Here is an 18,737-nt window from a genome sequence, read left to right as displayed (position 1 = left end):
GCCTGCCAAAAAGGCTGCAACAATGGGCACGTCCAGAAGATGTGTTGAAGAGTACCTCCCACTGAACCACATCGCCAGCAAGTATCTGGTGTGTCTGGGAATAATCTGTGCAGCAAGGATGGGGTATGGTACCACTGCATCAACAGTTTGTACTGGTTCTCCTTATGTGTAGCACACAGGGAGGTCTTAGCCGCCCTATGCCAAATCAGTCGCCAAGTGTCCTGAGATATCGGCCCCCCCACTATGCTCTCCCACTTGGCCATATACGGGTGTGCAATGAGCTCGTCTGGGCTGGGATGGAGTAGTATCATGTAGATATCTGATATGAGTCCAGATGTTTGGGTCGCAGTTTTGCAAATGTGTTCAAACGTAGTGGGTGCCGAGACTGTCTCAGCATTGTCCAGGGATTGTAAAAAGTGTCTAATTCGAATGTAGTGAAAATTGGCCGCCTGTGGGAGATGGAATTTATCCTGTAGGGCTGCAAAGGGCAAGATCTTCCTATCGCGGTAATCCACAATATCTGCAAATCTAAATAAACCCTTCTCATGCCAGGGTTTAATTTCCTGCCCAGCCCCAGCTTGTTGCATGAGGGGAGTGTGTAAAAAGGATTGCATAGGGGAGCACTTGGACACCAATGGGAACCTGGCCAAACAGGCCCTCCATAACTTAATCGTGAATGAGATAGGGCCTAGTTGGGAATCAGGCAGCGCAGGCGCCTCTTTGGGCCAAAGGTAGGAGTTAGGAAGAAAAGGGGCCAGCCACAGTTTCTCTATCTCCATCCACTTAGAGAATGTCAGTAGGGTGGACCATGCAGGAATGCGTCTCAAGTGTGTTGCCCAGTAGTATTTGGTTATGTCCGGCACCGATAAGCCGCCCCTGGATTTGTGAGAGAGTAGAACAGACCTGGAAACTCTGTGTCTCTTTTTCGCCCAGATAAAGTGCAATATTGATGCTTGCAGGGACCTCAGAGCGCCCAACGGCACCGCTACTGGCAAGGTTTCAAAAAGGTACAGCAGCTTAGGCAGAATAGTCATTTTGACCGCTGCTATCCTGCCAAAAAGAGAGAGGGGGAGACTGTTCCAGTTATTAAGGAGAGTCCTTATCTCCTGAAAACTACCAGGAAAATTCTGCCCATACAGTGTATTGTAAGAGGGGGTCAGGAGTATCCCCAGGTACTTGATAGTGTCTGCTTTCCAGTTATATCTGAATGTGCCCTTCAATTGGTCTACCAGCGGTTGGGTAAAATTGAGGGGCAATGCCTCCGTCTTTGAGGTATTCACTTTATAGCCCGAGAGACGGCCATATTGTTGTAGCCTCGCTTGTAGGTTGGGTAGGGAGATTAGGGGCTGAGTGATGGTGAGCAGGATATCATCTGCGAACAACGACAATTTAAATTCCTTGTCTCTAACCATAACGCCATGGATATTGGGGTCTAGACGGATAATGGAGGCCAAGGGTTCAATGCAAAGAATAAAGAGGAGGGGAGAGAGTGGACAACCCTGACGTGTACCATTCTTGATCCGCAGAGGTGGGGAGGACGCGTGTGGGAGCTTAATTTCTGCTGTGGGATTTGAATATAACTCCCTCAGAGCCTGGAGAAAGGGACCCTTTATTCCTATGTGTTCCAGGACTTGAAACATAAAGGGCCAACTGAGGCGATCAAACGCCTTCTCTGCGTCTAAACTGAGAATTAGGGCCTGATCTTTTTGCTTATTAATTACATCGATAAGATCAATTGTTCTCCTCGTGTTGTCGCCACCTTGTCGTCCAGGTACAAAGCCCACCTGGTCCTTATGGATTACCTGAGGAATCCACTGAATCAGGCGATTGGCCAGTAGTTTTGTGAATATTTTTAGGTCTGCGTTTAGAAGTGCAATCGGCCTATAATTAGCACAATCGGTTGCATCTTTCCCAGGCTTGGGGATAAGGGTGATATAGGAATGGGTGAAAGTTGTAGGCATGGGTTCACCTTGTAAGAACGCGTTAAATACTTTTGTCATATGTGGCAGCACCACAGGGGAGAAGGTCTGATAGTAAAGATATGTGAGCCCATCTGGGCCCGGGGATTTCCCATTTGGCATTTCTTTGATCACCTCCTCTATCTCATCCGACGTTAACTCTGAGTTGAGCGTCTCGATGGCCTCTGAGGGGAGTCCCGGTAGGGAGCAGGAGCTCAAGAAGTCTGAGAGCATCGTTTTTCTAAGGCCCTCATCCAGGGGTAGAGTATTTGGCAGGGAATACAGTTTGGCATAAAATTCTTGGAAGCGAGAGGCAATCGCTCTCGGGTCATGTAATAGATTTCCCTGGGGATCCCGTATAACATGGGGAGTTTGGTGCTCTCTCTTCTCTCTCAATTGTCTCGCTAGGAGAGAATGGTGTTTATTGGCCTGTTCGTAATACCGTTGCCTAGTAAACACTAGTAATTTCTCTACCTCTTGAGTCTGAACCTCTTGCAACTGCTCCCTAACCTCAATTAACTGTTGGAGTCTCCTCCTAGTGGGTTTGGCTAATAGGGCTGCCTCTTGCTTACCAATCTCCTTTCTCAATTCCTTTTCCAGATGGACCCTGTTTCTTTTCAATCTGGTTCCCTGTTCTATACAATGGCCTCTGAAGACCGCCTTGTGGGCTTCCCATATCATAGGGATAGAGGGGATTGAATCCTCATTAAGCTGAAAATATTCCCGTAGTGCTCCATTTAACTCCTCCTTGATCAGGGGTTTCTTAAGAAGGGATTCATTTAAACGCCAATGACATGCCCTCGTTGTGGTATGGCCCTCACTAAGCTGTAATAGGACTGGCGCATGGTCTGACCACGATATGTCTCCCACCTCTGCGGAATGCATCATTCGCAAGAATTGGATGTCTCCAAACCAGTAATCTATACGAGTATGGGTGCCATGTGGTGCAGAGTAGAAAGTAAATGAGCGGTCGCCCGGGTTGCCCACTCTCCACAAATCATATAAAGCAAACCTCCTGATGACTCTACGGAAAGCCGCTGAAATAGTGCTCTGTGATCTAGTGGCGGGATTGGGGTCGATAGCCAGCCGGTCCATATTTTCTGAGAAGATTACATTGAAGTCCCCTCCTATCAGTAGGGGTGCTGCTGGGAGTCTGGCTATTTTATTCAGGACCTTGGTAATGAAGCGGACCTGCGATGAATTGGGTGCGTAAATATTGCATAAAATCACAGGCGAGCCGAACATTTTGCCCTGAACAATGAGAAAGCGGCCCATGGGATCCGCAGTTACTGTCTCAGGCACTATGGGGCACGAGGTGGAGAACAGGATCGCCACTCCTGCTTTTTTGTTTTCTGTAGATGCCATATAAGATACCGGGTAAAGGTGCTTAGCAAAATTAAAGTTCCCCGTCGTATCATAGTGTGTCTCCTGCAAGAACACCACATCTGCTCTACTCCTCTTTAGCTCATTAAGCGTGAGACGTCGCTTGCGAGCTGAGTTGAGTCCCTTTACATTGAGTGTCAAAAGCTGAACCATGGTGAGTTAGCTAACCAATACTCTTGGGCAAGATACGCTGTCTCCCCTGAATAGGATGTAACTGGACAAGTTCTGTGTTAGGAGGGGGGGGAGGGAGGTAGGAGAGGCTAAGTGTGGCTTTTTCTCCCTAAAGCCCTGGAGTGACTGTACTAAAGGGTGTCAGTGTACAGAAGCCTAGAGCGTCAGAGAAACCCGTAGAGGCAACAGGGGGGGGCGACAGGGGAAAGGACAAACCTTGCACTCCACAAGACAAACAGTCAAGACAGATAAAAAAGAAAAAACAACAAAAAAAAAAAAAAAAAAAAACCCCGAGAGAGAAAAAAAAGGGGGGGGGGGGTAATAAGAAAACAAGGATAAATTCCTAATACTATAACCAGGGAGAGGAGAATCTCCTGGCCCTAGTGCAGGTCTATTCAGCTGGTCTACCCCTAAGATGGGGGAGTATAGTCAGCTGAACCGGTTTCACCACCTCCTGTATCAACCCTATGCCAGGGTCAGAGGGCGGGATCCGGAGTAGACCCACTCGGTGGGGAAAAACGTGGCAATAGAACCTAATAGAGGGAAAAAGAAAAAAGCATCAAGTGTAGTTCTACACAAAAATAGAAACTGAGATATAACTCTAACTATCGAGACACTAACCCCGGTGCCCTTGTGCAAATTACATCTGAATTCACAAAGGAGGGGAAGGGTACCCCAAATCAATGCAAATATGGGCAAATATAAGACCCCCTTCAAACAAGTATAATAACTATAAAGGATATATGTTCAGCAGATGTTTCTCTCTAATCATAAGAGTCCTGGGATGGAGCTCTGGTTCGCGGCCTTCGTCTCTTCTGTTGCAGCTGGGTCTTATTCTGCGTTTGTCGCATCTGGGGGGGAAGGTCCCCCCAGTCGTCCAGTCGTGGAGTCGGGATGTTCCAGATGTCGCAGAATTCCTGCAGCTCCTCCATCGTTGAGAGCGTCGCCGTTATTCCATCTTTAGTGGCCGACAGGGCAAAAGGAAAGTTCCAGCGATAGGAAATGTCGTGTTGACGTAAAATGTCCAGCAGCGGCCGTAAAATCCGTCTCTTCTGAAGGGTGATCCCTGAGAGATCCTGATAAAGCTGTATGGTATCCCCATTGAAAGCAAAATTCTTTTTCTTCCGCGCCGCAAACATGAGGCGCTCCTTTAATTCAAAGTCATGTACACAGCAGACCACGTCCCTCGGATTTCCTCCCATTACTTTGGGCCTCAATGCTCTATGAGCTCTGTCAAGCTTTACTTGCGTTTCCGGCTCCCCCAATAGTGTCGAGAAAAGCGCTTGAAGTGTGGCACGGACATCTTCTTTACCTTCCACCTCCGATAGGCCCCTCACCCTTATATTATTACGCCTTCCTCTATTGTCAAGGTCTTCAAGGTGTCTGGCCATGTCTTGTAGTGTGACCGAATGGGAGTGCAGGGTATGTTGCGTATGTGCAATCTGGCGCCTTGAGTCCGCCTGTCCAGCTTCTAGGTGGTCAATTTTCTGCGTCATGCCCTGTATGTCACGCCGTATCTCCGAAATTTCAGATCTGAAAGCCTCCTTCACTTCAGCAATTAAAGATTTAAAGTCCTCTTTGGTAGGGAGATTCTGAAGGTGAGCGTGCCAGAGTGGTTCTGATACCGGTGGTCTCTTGACCGCCATTTCGTCTGTGCCGAAGTTCTCAGGCGATGACGCCCATTCTGGGGAAGGTGCAGCGTAGCGGGCAAGAGTAGGGGTTGCACTTAGCTCATCTTCCGTAGCTTGGGACCGGATGATAAACGGGATTCCAGGAACAAATTCCCCAGGCTGTGGGAGTTGGGGGGATCTCAGTGGGATGTTCTCAAGATGCCGCCCCTGTCCTTCGCTTTCAAACTGACCCTCATCCATAGGGTCGTGTTCTTCTTCAGAGGTCTGCAGATGTTGCAGGTTAGGCTGTTTTAGATGGAGGGGCGACCCCCCCTCAGTGTGGGGTGGGCTGCCTTTCTGGGCAGGATTCTGCGGAGGTGCCCCTTTAGTCTGGCGCTGCTGCGCTGCTGCATTCTGGCGCTGCTGCGCCGCTTCATTCTGGCGCTGCTGCGCCTCTTCATTCTGGCGCTGCTGCGCCGCTTCATTCTGGCGCTGCTGCGCCGCTGCAGTCTGGCGCTGCTGCGCTGTTTCATTCTGGCGCTGCTGCGCCGCTTCATTCTGGCGCTGCTGCGCCACTTTATTCTGGCGCTGCTGCGCCTCAGGGGATCCGCGCTGTCTGTCTGGCTGCGTGCCAGAATGGCGGCTCGGCGCGGCCTGAGAGGCCCGGACTGGATCGCCGCGGGCCACGTGTGGAGGCGGCGCGGCGGTGGATACCGCGGATCCCCGCTTACCCGCTGCAGGCGTGGGTGCCATGGTGAGGGCGTCTGCCGGCTGTGGCTGGTTCCTCGGCAGGCCGTCGGTTCTCTGGGCAGCACGTGGTCCTGTGCTGGCTGCTGCAGAAGAGCGGAGGAAAAAGCGGGTGAGTGGTATTTCGCCCACCCGTTTCGCGTTCTGGGGTCCTGAGGTCTTTACTCCCCTTCTGGGGGTCTTTTTAGCTTTAGGGGCCAGGGTAGGTCCCCTCCTTTAGGGTAAAATAGGCACCGGGGCTGCAGAGCTGTCTCAATGTGCTGCCATCAGGCTCAGGGTCTAGCCACGCCCTCCGTCACCCAGTTCTCAAGGAGCTTCTTAAGGAGCCTCAAGGAGCTTCTTACTAAGGGTGATGTCACACATGGCGTTTTTTGGTTAGTGCGTTTTCAGACTGTAAAAAACGCACGGGGTTTTGTCCTTTTTTAATTGCGCAAATTCGGAAAACCGGACAAAAAGCATGCGGTTTTTTTAACGCATGCCTTTTTTACGATCTGAAAACTAAAAACGGCCTAAAAACGCCATGTGTGACATCACCCTAAAGCAAGCAGTTCCCTAGCCTACCCCAGTAATAGCAGTGTTAAATCATACCAATAAAGCTAGCAAACACTGCACTACATAGCCCTCAGAACGCCGGGTCAAGCTTACAGCTTCCGCTGGACCACCCCTCCCACATCAAATGCCGACGGTGACTACCAAGTTTCTTGTGGCAGTCACCGCCTCCTCGGACCACCCCCTCATGAATATGGCGGACCGCTGTAAGCTTGGTACAGCATTCGGAGGGCTATGTAGTCCAGTGTTTGCTAGCTTTATGTTCCGCTAAGCTAGCTATTTAACACTATTACTGGTGTAGGGCAAGGGCGCTGCTTACTTAAGTAAGCACCTCCTTGTGACATTCTTTCGAGTGACAGGTCCTCTTTAACTGCAACCAACATGGGGAGAGAAAAAGAACTGGACCGCGCATCCACACATCACACAATGATCTACTACCCCTAGGCTACATTATATAACGAGTGCAACTTTAACTGTAAGCTTATTGGTTGGAATTGCCTGCATCTGTTATTAGCATAGCCTAAATGAATAGACAAATAAATTCTACCAATTTTTTCCCTACAAAATTATACATCAATCTGCTCAGCTCTTGCTCTATAACAGTCTACCCACAGATCAGATTCTGAACCTGTGTGGAACATCAGCTTAATCAGAATTACATATACTGTATGTGCATGTGCATTCATAAAGGACTTCTCATTTCTCATTGTGAGAAGAAAAATGTGCTGGAATATCTGCAATTTTCTGCATAAAACACTTTGCATTATGCAAATCGTAGCCATTCAGGGTGCATTCACACATGGCGTTTTGGATGCATTTTGAAACGCATGGTTTTTACATGCTACCATGCATTTGGCTGGTTTTAAAGCTTTTTCATTACTGTTGGAAGTGTAGGCAGCTGGGTGAACATTGGGACACAGCTGCTTACACTTCCAGCAATGAAGAAAAACGTTTTTAATCCAGCCAAATACTAAGTAACATTTGTAAGCCCGTAGGCGTTGGGCTAATGACTGCGCAAAGGAGGATTTAGTTAGAGGGAGGCGATTTCTCCCTCCCTATTTCCTATTTAAGTTTTAATGATGTGGGCTACGTGACTAGGGGCTGGGCTAGTGTCGTGGGTGGTACAGGAAGTGAGCATAGTTTAAAGGGCACCTACCACCCCGATTCTACCTATAAAGGTAGAAGGGGTGGTAGGTGGATGAATGGGACGTGAGGATAGCCCTTTTTTGGGCTAATCCTCACGTCCCGGGTGTCTTTCAGAAAACTTTTTTTTATGCGGCTACTGGGGCGTGGAGTAGCCAGACATGAGGCTACTAGTCGCGGCTACTCCACGCCCCAGTAGCCACTTTACTCCGCCTACCAGGTAATCTTCGGCCTTCTGCGCATGCACAGTAGCTCCGGCCCCGGAGCCGCGGCCACGCAGCTGAAGCCGCAACCGCGCAGCCGATGCTACGGGACCCGGACGAGGGCGCGCAGCTACCAGGAGCTGCGCGCCGAAGATTACCTGGTTGGCGGAGTAACGTGGCTACTGGGGCGTGGAGTAGCCGCGACTAGTAGCCTCATGTCCGGCTACTCCACGCCCCAGTAGCCGCATAAAAAAATTTGCATATACATGCAATAAAGTTTTCTAAAAGACACCCGGGACGTGAGGATTAGCCCAAAAAAGGGCTATCCTCACGTCCCATCCATCCACCTACCACCCCTTCTACCTTTATAGGTAGAATCGGGGTGGTAGGTTCCCTTTAAATACAGGCTGCAGCTTCCACTCACCCTCTCTTCTTGATCGCGTTTCCCACCCGCCCTTTATTTGCAGTGTTTTTCGTGTCACAGCTAGCGGATAGGTTGAGGTTATCGGCCTACGTGCCCACTGGCTGGACGGCATACATGTGGGAGGTTTTGCACTTTATATTATGGTTTATATAAATATGTTTATTGTTCAATTAATGTTTTACAAAAAAATACAAAAAAAGAAAATGTTTATATACAATGGTTAAATTACATAAAAGTTGTGGCAGACCCTTATGTCAACCCACAAGTTCAACTTTAATACAAGTCTCTGTTTGTTTATTACCGGTGGGTATTGGTTCAGGTTTTCAGGGATGCATTTTAGATTTCAGTTTCATAGATTTCACAGTTGCTTTATTCCACAATAAATTTATTGGGCACTATGGTAGTACACACAATTAATTCAATTATGCCATTTTATGCCATTTGCTTTTTTAAAAAAATCTAAGTGTACTCCCCTCTACCGTCGCTCCCAATGTTCTGTGCCATGGCCCATCTGATCTGTGCCCCTATTTGTTTACAGAGGCTGTGCTCAGGGAGCTTCCAGACAGCCGAAGTGGCCGGCCACTCCCATTTGTCTCTATCGCTCATCACTGTATAAGGCGCTGGGATATGGTGACGTGTGGGCAGGGGCCGGCCAACTCCGCAGGCTGGAAGCTCGCTGAGCACAGCTTCTGTGACCCTATAAACAAATAGGGGCATGGATCAGACAGACCACGGCACAGAACATTGGGAGCGACGGTGGAGGTGAGTGCACCTTTGAACCAGCCCAGCTCCTAATTTTTTGGCATTCTTGGACAACCCCTTTAATTACTTGTTTGTCCCCAGGAGCAGATTATGACATGCACCCTGGGCTGTATGAATATTAAAGCCTCTACCGTCCATAATTCACTTCCTACATATGATACTAGAACCAAGCTTTTTGGGCAATGGAGGCTATGTCCCTTCTGTCTGCTTTCAATGTGCAGTTTCATGACCTTTGAAGAACCCTCAATGGTCCTAAAATGTCTCTTGTGTACATGTGCATTGATAGCAGGAACAGATGTACAAGGATTTCATGGATGAAGTTACTTTCAATTTTAAATTTGGTGTGTGTTTTGGGTAGCCATAGGCTCCCTAGAAGGCTTGGGCCCTGGGCTACTGCCCAAACCGCCTATATTATTATAATAATAATAATTAATAATAATTTACTACTGTATCTTACTCAGAAATCTGTTAGGCTGGCTTCACATATCGTTTATGGTATATGCTCAGCATATACGTCGGGAAAGCTTGCTGAGCGTACCCATTGACATATACTGACAGATGGAGGCACAGTTTTTGACCAGTATATTATGCATCACTTGTGTCCCCACAAATAAAATGGAAAATCATTGATAACTATATAATGAGCAAAGCATTAGACCTAGTGATAAAAGATTTACAGCCTTGTAAACAATACGTTTACTGTACCATTGCTTCAACCACGTGAGACCTCCAACAACTAGAATTGTTCCTTGATCTTTTAGGGCACGTTCACATGTTGCGCATTTAGTAATGCAACACTAGCTCCGTGGGGCCGGCCCCGCTGATTACCAGCACTCGTCTTGTATTGTTTGAAAGCAAGACACCAGGTTGTGGTTACCAATCGCAAACATTTCACTGGAAGCGCATATGCATTTGGGCCGAGGTCCACCACCGGGTGCTACTGTTGCTGCCCCAGGCACCCTTAGGCTCCTGACAGGGCACATGGAAACAATAGAGATAACCCCGCAGCTCTCTGCCAAGCAAATCAGTAATGGACGGACTGTATCTGTGTTGCTGGTGTAATAGTTGGTAGCGGTTGCACTGCTTATAACATATGTATGTGTTGTCCACGGTGACCAATCACAGAGCAGCTTTAATTTTAGGAGAGAGCTATCAGAAATTAAAGCCATGTTATGATTGGTTGCTGTGGATAACCAGGCCAGTTTTTCAGTTAGGCCTTTTTACTCTATGGACCTGATACCTCTGAAGTATGACTTCTTCACATGGTAAGGGGCAACCACTGGGGCAGATGCATCCATAGGGGCAGTTATTCGACTATGTCCCCTTATGACTGTGTTATGTGATGTGTACAGACCCTGTATGGACCCTAATACAACAAAGAAACAAAGACACAATAAATACACAAAACACACTTCATTGGGAATTAAATGGCCAAATTTTTATTTATAATCCCAATCCCATGGCAGCCCCCCGACTCACGAAGAGTCACCCTTCAGCACTCAGGAGAGGAAAAACCCCCTGTGGAGGAAACCTCTAGGGAAGCCATGGCTGAAGGGTCGCCCTTCCTCTGGGCTTAGAGGGTCACTGCCAATAAATATCTCTCACCCAATTTAGAATAATTTGGCTGATCTGGTGGTGGATGTCCCCTTCCTCCCTCGCAGCTCCAGGTCTGAGGCAGACAACCCTTTGAAGAGGATGGCGGCGCTGTAGTGATGAGTCCTGGGCTGATGGGGCGTCCCTGCTAGAACCTCCAAATCGCATCAAGGTAGGTATATTGTAGGTAGTCAAGCTCAAGGTCCAATGGCACAAAATGGCAGCGGGCACAGCAATGCGGAAGCTATTATGGAACCTTCAGTAATTATGACATCAGCACAACATCTGTGACCACTGAGGGCGTGTCTACAAGTGTCATCCATTATGATGTCACACACAGGGAGGGAAATGTTAACTCTTTAATGGATATTATACTTGCAGTACTTTTAAATTATTATATCTAGTCAGCAATCAATTTGGCACATTTAAAAAAAACACAAAAATCCCTGGCAAGACACTGCATCTGTATTTTTGGTGCAAATTGATACAGATGTGTCCTTCCTTACATTTGCTCTTCAATAGCAATGAGCAGGATGGTCAAAGTTCGGGTTTTGTCAGTGAAAATTTGGTTCGGGACCCAGAATTGATCCTGAACTTGAACCCAAACATGAACCCCATTGAAATCAATGGGACCCATACCTTAACACCCAAAAAATGGTTGTAAAATGGAGGTAGTAAGGGGTAAAGGGTTACAAAATGGGAGCTAGGGAAAGTACCAAAAATAATAACATAACATAGAGAATGTAATAAAAAGAAATAATAATTTTAAAAATTATTTGAAAAAATGCTGTTAAAGGGGTTTTCACATTTCCCCCCTCGACACCCCTCAGACTAATGGAGCAGATGACGGCGCATGACCGTTCTGCTCCATTAATCTCTATGGAGCTGACGGAAATTCCCTATAGCTCCATGATTTTTCTGCTTTGAAGTTAGGTGAGGTGGAGGGCTCTGCACTTACAACAAAGGATTAATATGGTGAAGATAATTGGATGGAAGTTGAGGTACTGTCTGCCATGTAATTGACTAATGCGTCAACTTTGTGTGGCCTATTGGGGCCTACAAGCTGCACACCATGGCACTCAGAAAAAGTTGTAGCAGGCACTGACAGAACATGTCCTCTCCCTGTAGCACCAGCTCCACCACCAACAGCATAAACACGGACACATCCACGTCCTTTACCGTAATTCTGGCCTTCATCATTTTGAAACATTGTAAGTTATTCACAGATTAAACACTGCGATCACAATCCTATATGACTCCCCTATGCCTCCACTCCTATACATTTTTTTAACATTCTGGGGCACATTCACTAAGGTCCTTGCGCAAGTTTTCTGTCTGACTCTACACATTCTTTTATGTGCAAACTGCTTATACAAGTAAGAAGTGTCCGCGGCACATATGTGCCACATGTGACCCTTCTCTGTCACGGCTGCACTATTCTTTCTAATTTCATCCCGGACTGTGTGGCACATTTATCATGCAGAGTCTGAGAGAAATGTGCCGCACGCCCCATGTTGAAGGTGCACCAAAAAAGTTGGCGCACTCTGTCGGAGCAGTGCATGGAGCACCAGATTCATGAAGAAACTGGTGCTCTCTGCACACTACACAGGCAGTTTGCACTGTTTTTAGTAACTGTGCCCCTCTGCCTTCACTGATCTGTGGCAGCAATAAAGATTATTGAGTTTGAAATTTTAAAAAATTACATTTAATTAATAAGTAAAAACCCTGCTCCTAAGTATTTACCCTCCATAGCTGGAAACCCTAGGCACAGGCCCTCAAGTGCCTTATAGCACATTGAGTCCTGGCTTTAAGGAAACATTTCTGATAAACATTTTTGTTTTGCCTAGAATGTCTACAATGTAATCTGTTCCAAATGTCTACATTTCCTCTTCAGATTACAGGGTTACTGAAGGTTCTGCCTCTAGGAAAACGATTCTCAAGCTGTGTCCAATGTACATGTAAATTATCATTGTTCATAGCTACCCGGTGGTTACACCCCCACAGGAATTCTAGATACTATGTTATTGTGTACAAGGATAGAAGACAAAACAGCAATTTAATGCAAGTCGTTGCAACTTTCTATAAATATTAGGCCTCATGCACACGGCCACCATTGAAGTTTATTATGCATTCTCTCTTCGAGTGGCTGTAGTATACCGTTCTCCTGGCTCACCCTAGCAGTTCCTTGACCATTTTGCCTCTTGGCTCTCTCACTTTCTATCCTGTGACATTCCAACCATCATCATGGGAGACTTCAACATCCCTGTTAACACTCCCATTTCCCCTCCTGCCTCTCAGCTCTTAGCACTAACAACTTCTCTAGGTCTTTCACAACTTTGCGATTCCCCCACTCATAGTGAGGGAAACATCCTCGATTTGGTCTTCTCCCGACCATCTTCAATATCTGATTTAACCAATTCTTCCTTTCCACTTTCAGACCATAATCTCCTTTCTTTTACTTTCAATAATCCTTCACCTTCTCAGAATCCTTCCACCCATCATCCATACCGGAACCCATGTGCAATAGATACTCACAACTCACAGAAAACTTACAGTCTTCACTATCCCCCATCTCCTCTTTCACCTGTCCAAACCTGGCTACTAACCACTATAATCACACTGTCAGAAGCACGCTAGATGAGATGGCACCACTCACTATCTGAAATTTTCAACACACACGCAGGCAACCTTGGCACACTGAACAAACTCGTTTCCTTCAACAGTGCTCCAGGATTGCCGAACGTCTGTGGAGAAAATCGTGCACATCTGCAGACTTTCTACACTTCAAATTTATGCTAAAAACTTATAACTCTGCCCTTCACCTTGCTAAACAGGTCTATTTTACTATTCTCATGTCCTCTCTCTCCAATAACCCCAAAAGGCTCTTCGATACTCTTCAGTCCTTACTAACACCAAAGGTGCAGCCACCGGTCACAGACCTTGGGGCTGAACATCTGGCCCGCCTACTTTAAGGATAAAATTGATTGCCAGTACCTTATCTTGTTCACTCTCTTCCTTTGAGCCAGTCACAGAGGAAGAAGTGTCCAGGCTCCTTTCCTCTGCTCGCCCCACTACCTACATCAGTGACCCCATCCCCTCACATCTTGTACAGTCTCTCTCCCCAGCAGTCACTTCACTCACCTCACTAAAATTTTCAACCTCTCTCTCTTCTGGTGTTGTCCCCTCTTCTTTCAAGCATGCCGTTGTCACCCCTTTACTAAAGAAACCTTCTCTGGACTCATCCAATGCTACTATCTACAGACCAGTTTCTAACCTCCCTTTCATCTCCAAACTCCTGGAACACCTGGTCTATTCTCGCCTAACCCGCTATCTCTCAGCTAACTCCCTCCTTGACCCCCTACAATCTGGTTTCCGCTCTATGTATTCTCTGAAACTGCCCTTTCTAAAGTCTCCAATGATCTTCTCACTGCAAAATCCAAAGGTGACTATTCTCTCCTCATTCTCCTGGATCTATCAGCAGCGTTCGATACTGTGGATCACCAGCTCCTCCTTAGGATGCTTCACTCCATTGACCTAAAGGACACTGCACTCTCTTAGTTTTCTTCCTATTTCTCTGACCGCACTTTCAGTGTCTCCTTTTCTGGATCTTTCTCTTCTCATCTTCCTCTCAGTGTCGGGGTTCCTTAGGGCTCAGTCCTAGGTCCTCTTCTCTTCTCCCTCTATACTGCCCCCATTGGACAAACCATAAGCAGGGTTTCCAGTATCATCTTTATGCTGATGACACCCAGCTATATACCTCAGCACGTAACATCACTCCTGCCTTAATCCAGAACACTAGTGAATGTCTCTCTGCTGTCTCTAACATCATGTCCTCTCTCTTCTTGAAACTTAATCTTTCGAAGACTGAACTTCTTGTCTTTCCACCATCTACTAACCAACCCAACCCTGACCTCTCCATCTTGGTCTGTGGGATCACTATAGCACCAAGGCAGCAGGCTCACTGTCTTGGGGTTGTGCTGGACTCTGATCTCTCCTTTTCACCATATATTCAATCTTTTGCTCGCTCTTGCCAGATGCATCTCAGAAACATCTCCAGAATCCGACCGTTTCTGACATGCACTTATTCACTCTCGACTAGACTACTGTAACTCCATACTAATCGTTCTTCCACTCGCTAAACTCTCTCTTCTTCAGTCTATTCTAAATGCAGCAGCCAGGCACGTCCTTTAGACCAAACCCTACACGGATGCCACCAGTTTGTGCCAATCACTGCACTGGCTGTCTGTCTCCTTCCATATTCACTTTAAAATAATAACCCTAATCCACAAAGCTCTGAATAATGCTGCACCTCCCTATCTCTCTTCTCTCATCTCAGTCTATCGCCCTTTCCGTGCTCTTCGATCTGCCAGTGACATTAGATTAATCTCTACCTTAATTCGAACCTCTCATGCACATCTCCAGGACTTCTCCCGAGTTGCTCCAATTCTCTGGAATGCCCTTCCCCAGACTCTCAGACTAATACCCACCCTCCAAAGCTTCAAACATACTCTTAAAACCCATCTTTTTAGGAAAGCCTATCACACTCGCTAACTGCATGAAATGTCAACTCTCCCTTTACTCATCCATCCTATGTCCTATCTCCAATCTGTCATCCAGCAAACAGCAGATATATAACAAGCTCAAAGGCTTCTCTGCAGTATTTTCACCTAGGACCCTGTAAATAAGATGGCGGCTGATGGCTGGTTCACGCAGCAAAATTTTTATTTATTACGTTATTTATTAAATTATTTTATATTGCTCCCTTATAAAGAATGGCTGGACCATTATACAACCTCTTGTGTCACCCCCTCATCCTCATAGTCTGTAAGCTCTTGTGAGCAGGGCCCTAACTCCTAATGTTCCATATGACTGTTTGTTCTTTGTAATGTAATATAGTTGTATATGTCCCCTATAATTTGTAAAGCGCTACGGAATTTGATATCGCTATATAAATAAAGATTATTAATATTATTATTTATTACACTGGACTAGTCAATATTTCAACAGGTAGATCTAGAGCTAAGGCCCTCATCTAGGTGGGCCTTCAGCACCTGCAAGAGTGGTATATGAGTACCCTCACTGCACAGCATACAGTACCTCAACCACCCTATGTATTTGAATTTAGGCATAGTGTGCCTAATATACCAAGTATAGGATGGCTGAAAAGATATCTAACCATTGGTGGAGATGTATTAATGAGTTGGTCTAGTCAGTTGGTCTAGTTTCCCTCACCACAATTAGACATGTCTCTTTTTTGGAGGAGTCACAAAACACTTTAATTCAGAAAACCACTTTTATTCTGTTTAGAAACGCAATGAAGGCGCACAGGGGCTTGCCAATTGCATATGCGTTTCTATGTGATCAATAACCAGCACCCGGTTTCTTGCATTTCAACAAGACACCGGGTGCTGGCTACCGATTTGTTTCCAAGCAATTGGGCTGTTGAATGCCATGCGCTTTCATTGCTCTTATAAATGGAATCTAGAAGCTTCTTGCTCCTACTTATGGGCCGCTGTTGTATGGGCATGTATGTAGCTAGGGTGGCCTAAGGTAAAAGCAGGAGACCTTCATTAGGTTACGGGCAAGATGCCTGGGATCATAACATTGGCAAGGACTAGGAAGCAGAGTGCTACTGAAAGAAATTTACATTGCTTTTTGAAGTGGCCGATGTTTATCAGGTAATATTTCATGGATTTTACAGTGGGATTATACAGTGGTGAATCTCAAGAAAGGATTTTTGGTGAGCCCTATGCATCCTAGAGGGACATGACTAGAGGGCATCTTCCTTATCCCTACCCTGGGAGTAATAATAGAAGGCATCATGTTACCTTTTACCAGCAATAAATTGTAGTGGTTCAATCAGCATCTTCCTATGAGACTTATCCGCTTTTAAGTCCTGACACAGCTAAGAGAAGAGGCTGCTTTTTGTCATGCCGCAAATGAACACCACTGGCCCACATTTAATAAGCAACCTGCGGCAGTATTGTGGCATAGACTGCACATAAATTTATGTGTAAACTGCTTGCACATGTATGTATGAAGTGTTTCTACCAGTATTGTGTGTCGCACGCCGCAACACAATAGTGTGCACATAAATGGGCGTTCCGGAGCGCATTCGCACTGTGCACCACATTTATGATGGAAGTCTGACCTAATTGTGGCGCATGCCCGTTGAACTGAGTGTACCATAAAAAACTGTGCACCCTAAAAGTGTATACGCTTTGGGCGCCTGCAAGGTGTGCAAGGTTTATGAAGACCATGCGCTGGTCTTTATGAATCGGGTGCTCTCTGCACGATAGTGAGGCAAACCGCGTGTAGTCGCTATTAATAAATGTGGTAACAGTGCCCCTAATGTAGGATACCTGAGATAATGTCAGTGGGTGGAGCTCAGGATAATGTGTATATAGTGGCTAGGCGATGTCAGCGTGTATACCATACACACTACTGGTACATGCTCGAGATTCCATTGCCCAATAGTCAGAGCCGGCATCCAGCGTCAACTGATAGTGAGGTCAGCTGACACAGAGATGCCGCACTCCGTGCACGTCCCCGTACTTAGCCAAATGTAGAATGGAATGACTACTGCGCATGTCTGCGCTCATAGTTATGAAGCTGAAGAATTTGTATTATAGCAAATGACGGTGATCTTGCAGCAATTGTAGGTGAGTATTTGATGGGTCCAACATAGAAAGTGTATTTGGCCGTAAACGGGAAACACATATTTGACACAGATTTATCAAGCCGTCTGAGAGTCAGAACATTTCTAGTTGCCCATGGCAACCAATCACAGCTCCCCTTTAAAATATTCATGAGCACTGGTAAAATGAAAACCCAGCTGTGATGGGTTGCCATGGGCAACTAGACATATTCTGACTTTCAGACAGCTTGATAAATCTGCCCCTATATGTGTATATATATATACTATATACACTATATATACTATGTACTATATACTGTGTACGATCCATAGCCAATAAGAACATTATTCTCCACATATAAATACATTAAGCATTGGAATGCACGCTCATTGGTATTGCAATCTCCCCGTTTGTTCTACTAGGCATATGTAAGGTTAGCATATTTTATCACCATTTTGAGCTTGTTTGTTTGGTTATTACTATAATGAGAGTTCCTCTGAATAGTGAACTTTCACACTCATGACTGTGTTAGAGAAACTTGTTGTCTGAAATGTCTCATTAACAAAGATTTTTTAAAGAAAAGGAAAAGTACTTTCCGTTTGAGAGCAAAACTTCACATAGTAGCTGCAGAGGCTTTATGGAAAGGGGAAATGGAAAGATAAAATAATGGAAACCTAGCATTATTCCATTTAATCACTCAATTGTTATTGTTATACGATTTTCTACTTCTAGAATGGGTTGTGACTGTGCAATCCATTTGGAAATTTTCTTTCCTCATCATCCTGCAGTCAATACCCTATAAAAACAATGTTATGAAAGGTGTCCAATATTCTTGGTCACACAGCTTCCCCCAAGTAGCCAAGAATCACAGTACCTGCCCCCACTAGCCAAGAGACACAATCCGATCCATTCGCAATCCAGCGGCGCGTTCTCTGCGCTGGATTCGGGTCCGGCCGGGATTTATTAAGGTCGTTCCTCCGCCGTCCACCAGGTGGCGCTGCTGTGCTGAAGAGCATCGGAACGCACTGGAATACACCGAGCCGGGCTGAGTGAAGGTAAGTGCAATTTTCGCAACACATTTTTTTTTAAAAAATGTGGCGGTTTTTCCGAATCCGTTGGGTTTTCGTTCAGCCACGCCCCCCGATTTCCGTCGTGTGCATGCCGGCGCCGATGCGCCACAATCCGATCGCGTGCGCCAAAATCCCGGGGCAATTCAGGGGAAATCGGCGCAAATCGGAAATATTCGGGTAACACGTCGGGAAAACGCGAATTGGGCCCTTAGTAAATGACCCCCAATGTCTGTCCCCAGTAGCCAACAGTCACAGTGCTTGTCCTCAGTAACCAAGAATGACAGAGCTCGCCCCTGGTAGCCAAAGGTCAAAATGGCTGCCCCTAGTAGCCAAGAGTCACAGCTCATGCTCCCAGTAGGCAATAGTCACAGTGTCTTCCCCCAGTAGCCAAGAGTCACAGTGCTTTCCCCTGTAGCCAAGAGTCACAGTGCTTTCCCCATTAGCCAAGAGACACAGTGCATGACCCCAGTAGCCAAGAGTGACAGT

This window comes from Engystomops pustulosus, chromosome 4 (genome assembly GCF_040894005.1).
Source record: "Engystomops pustulosus chromosome 4, aEngPut4.maternal, whole genome shotgun sequence".
Lineage (NCBI taxonomy): Eukaryota > Metazoa > Chordata > Amphibia > Anura > Leptodactylidae > Engystomops > Engystomops pustulosus.
The sequence above is the reverse complement of the archived record's forward strand: the minus strand, read 5'-3'. Positions refer to the sequence as shown.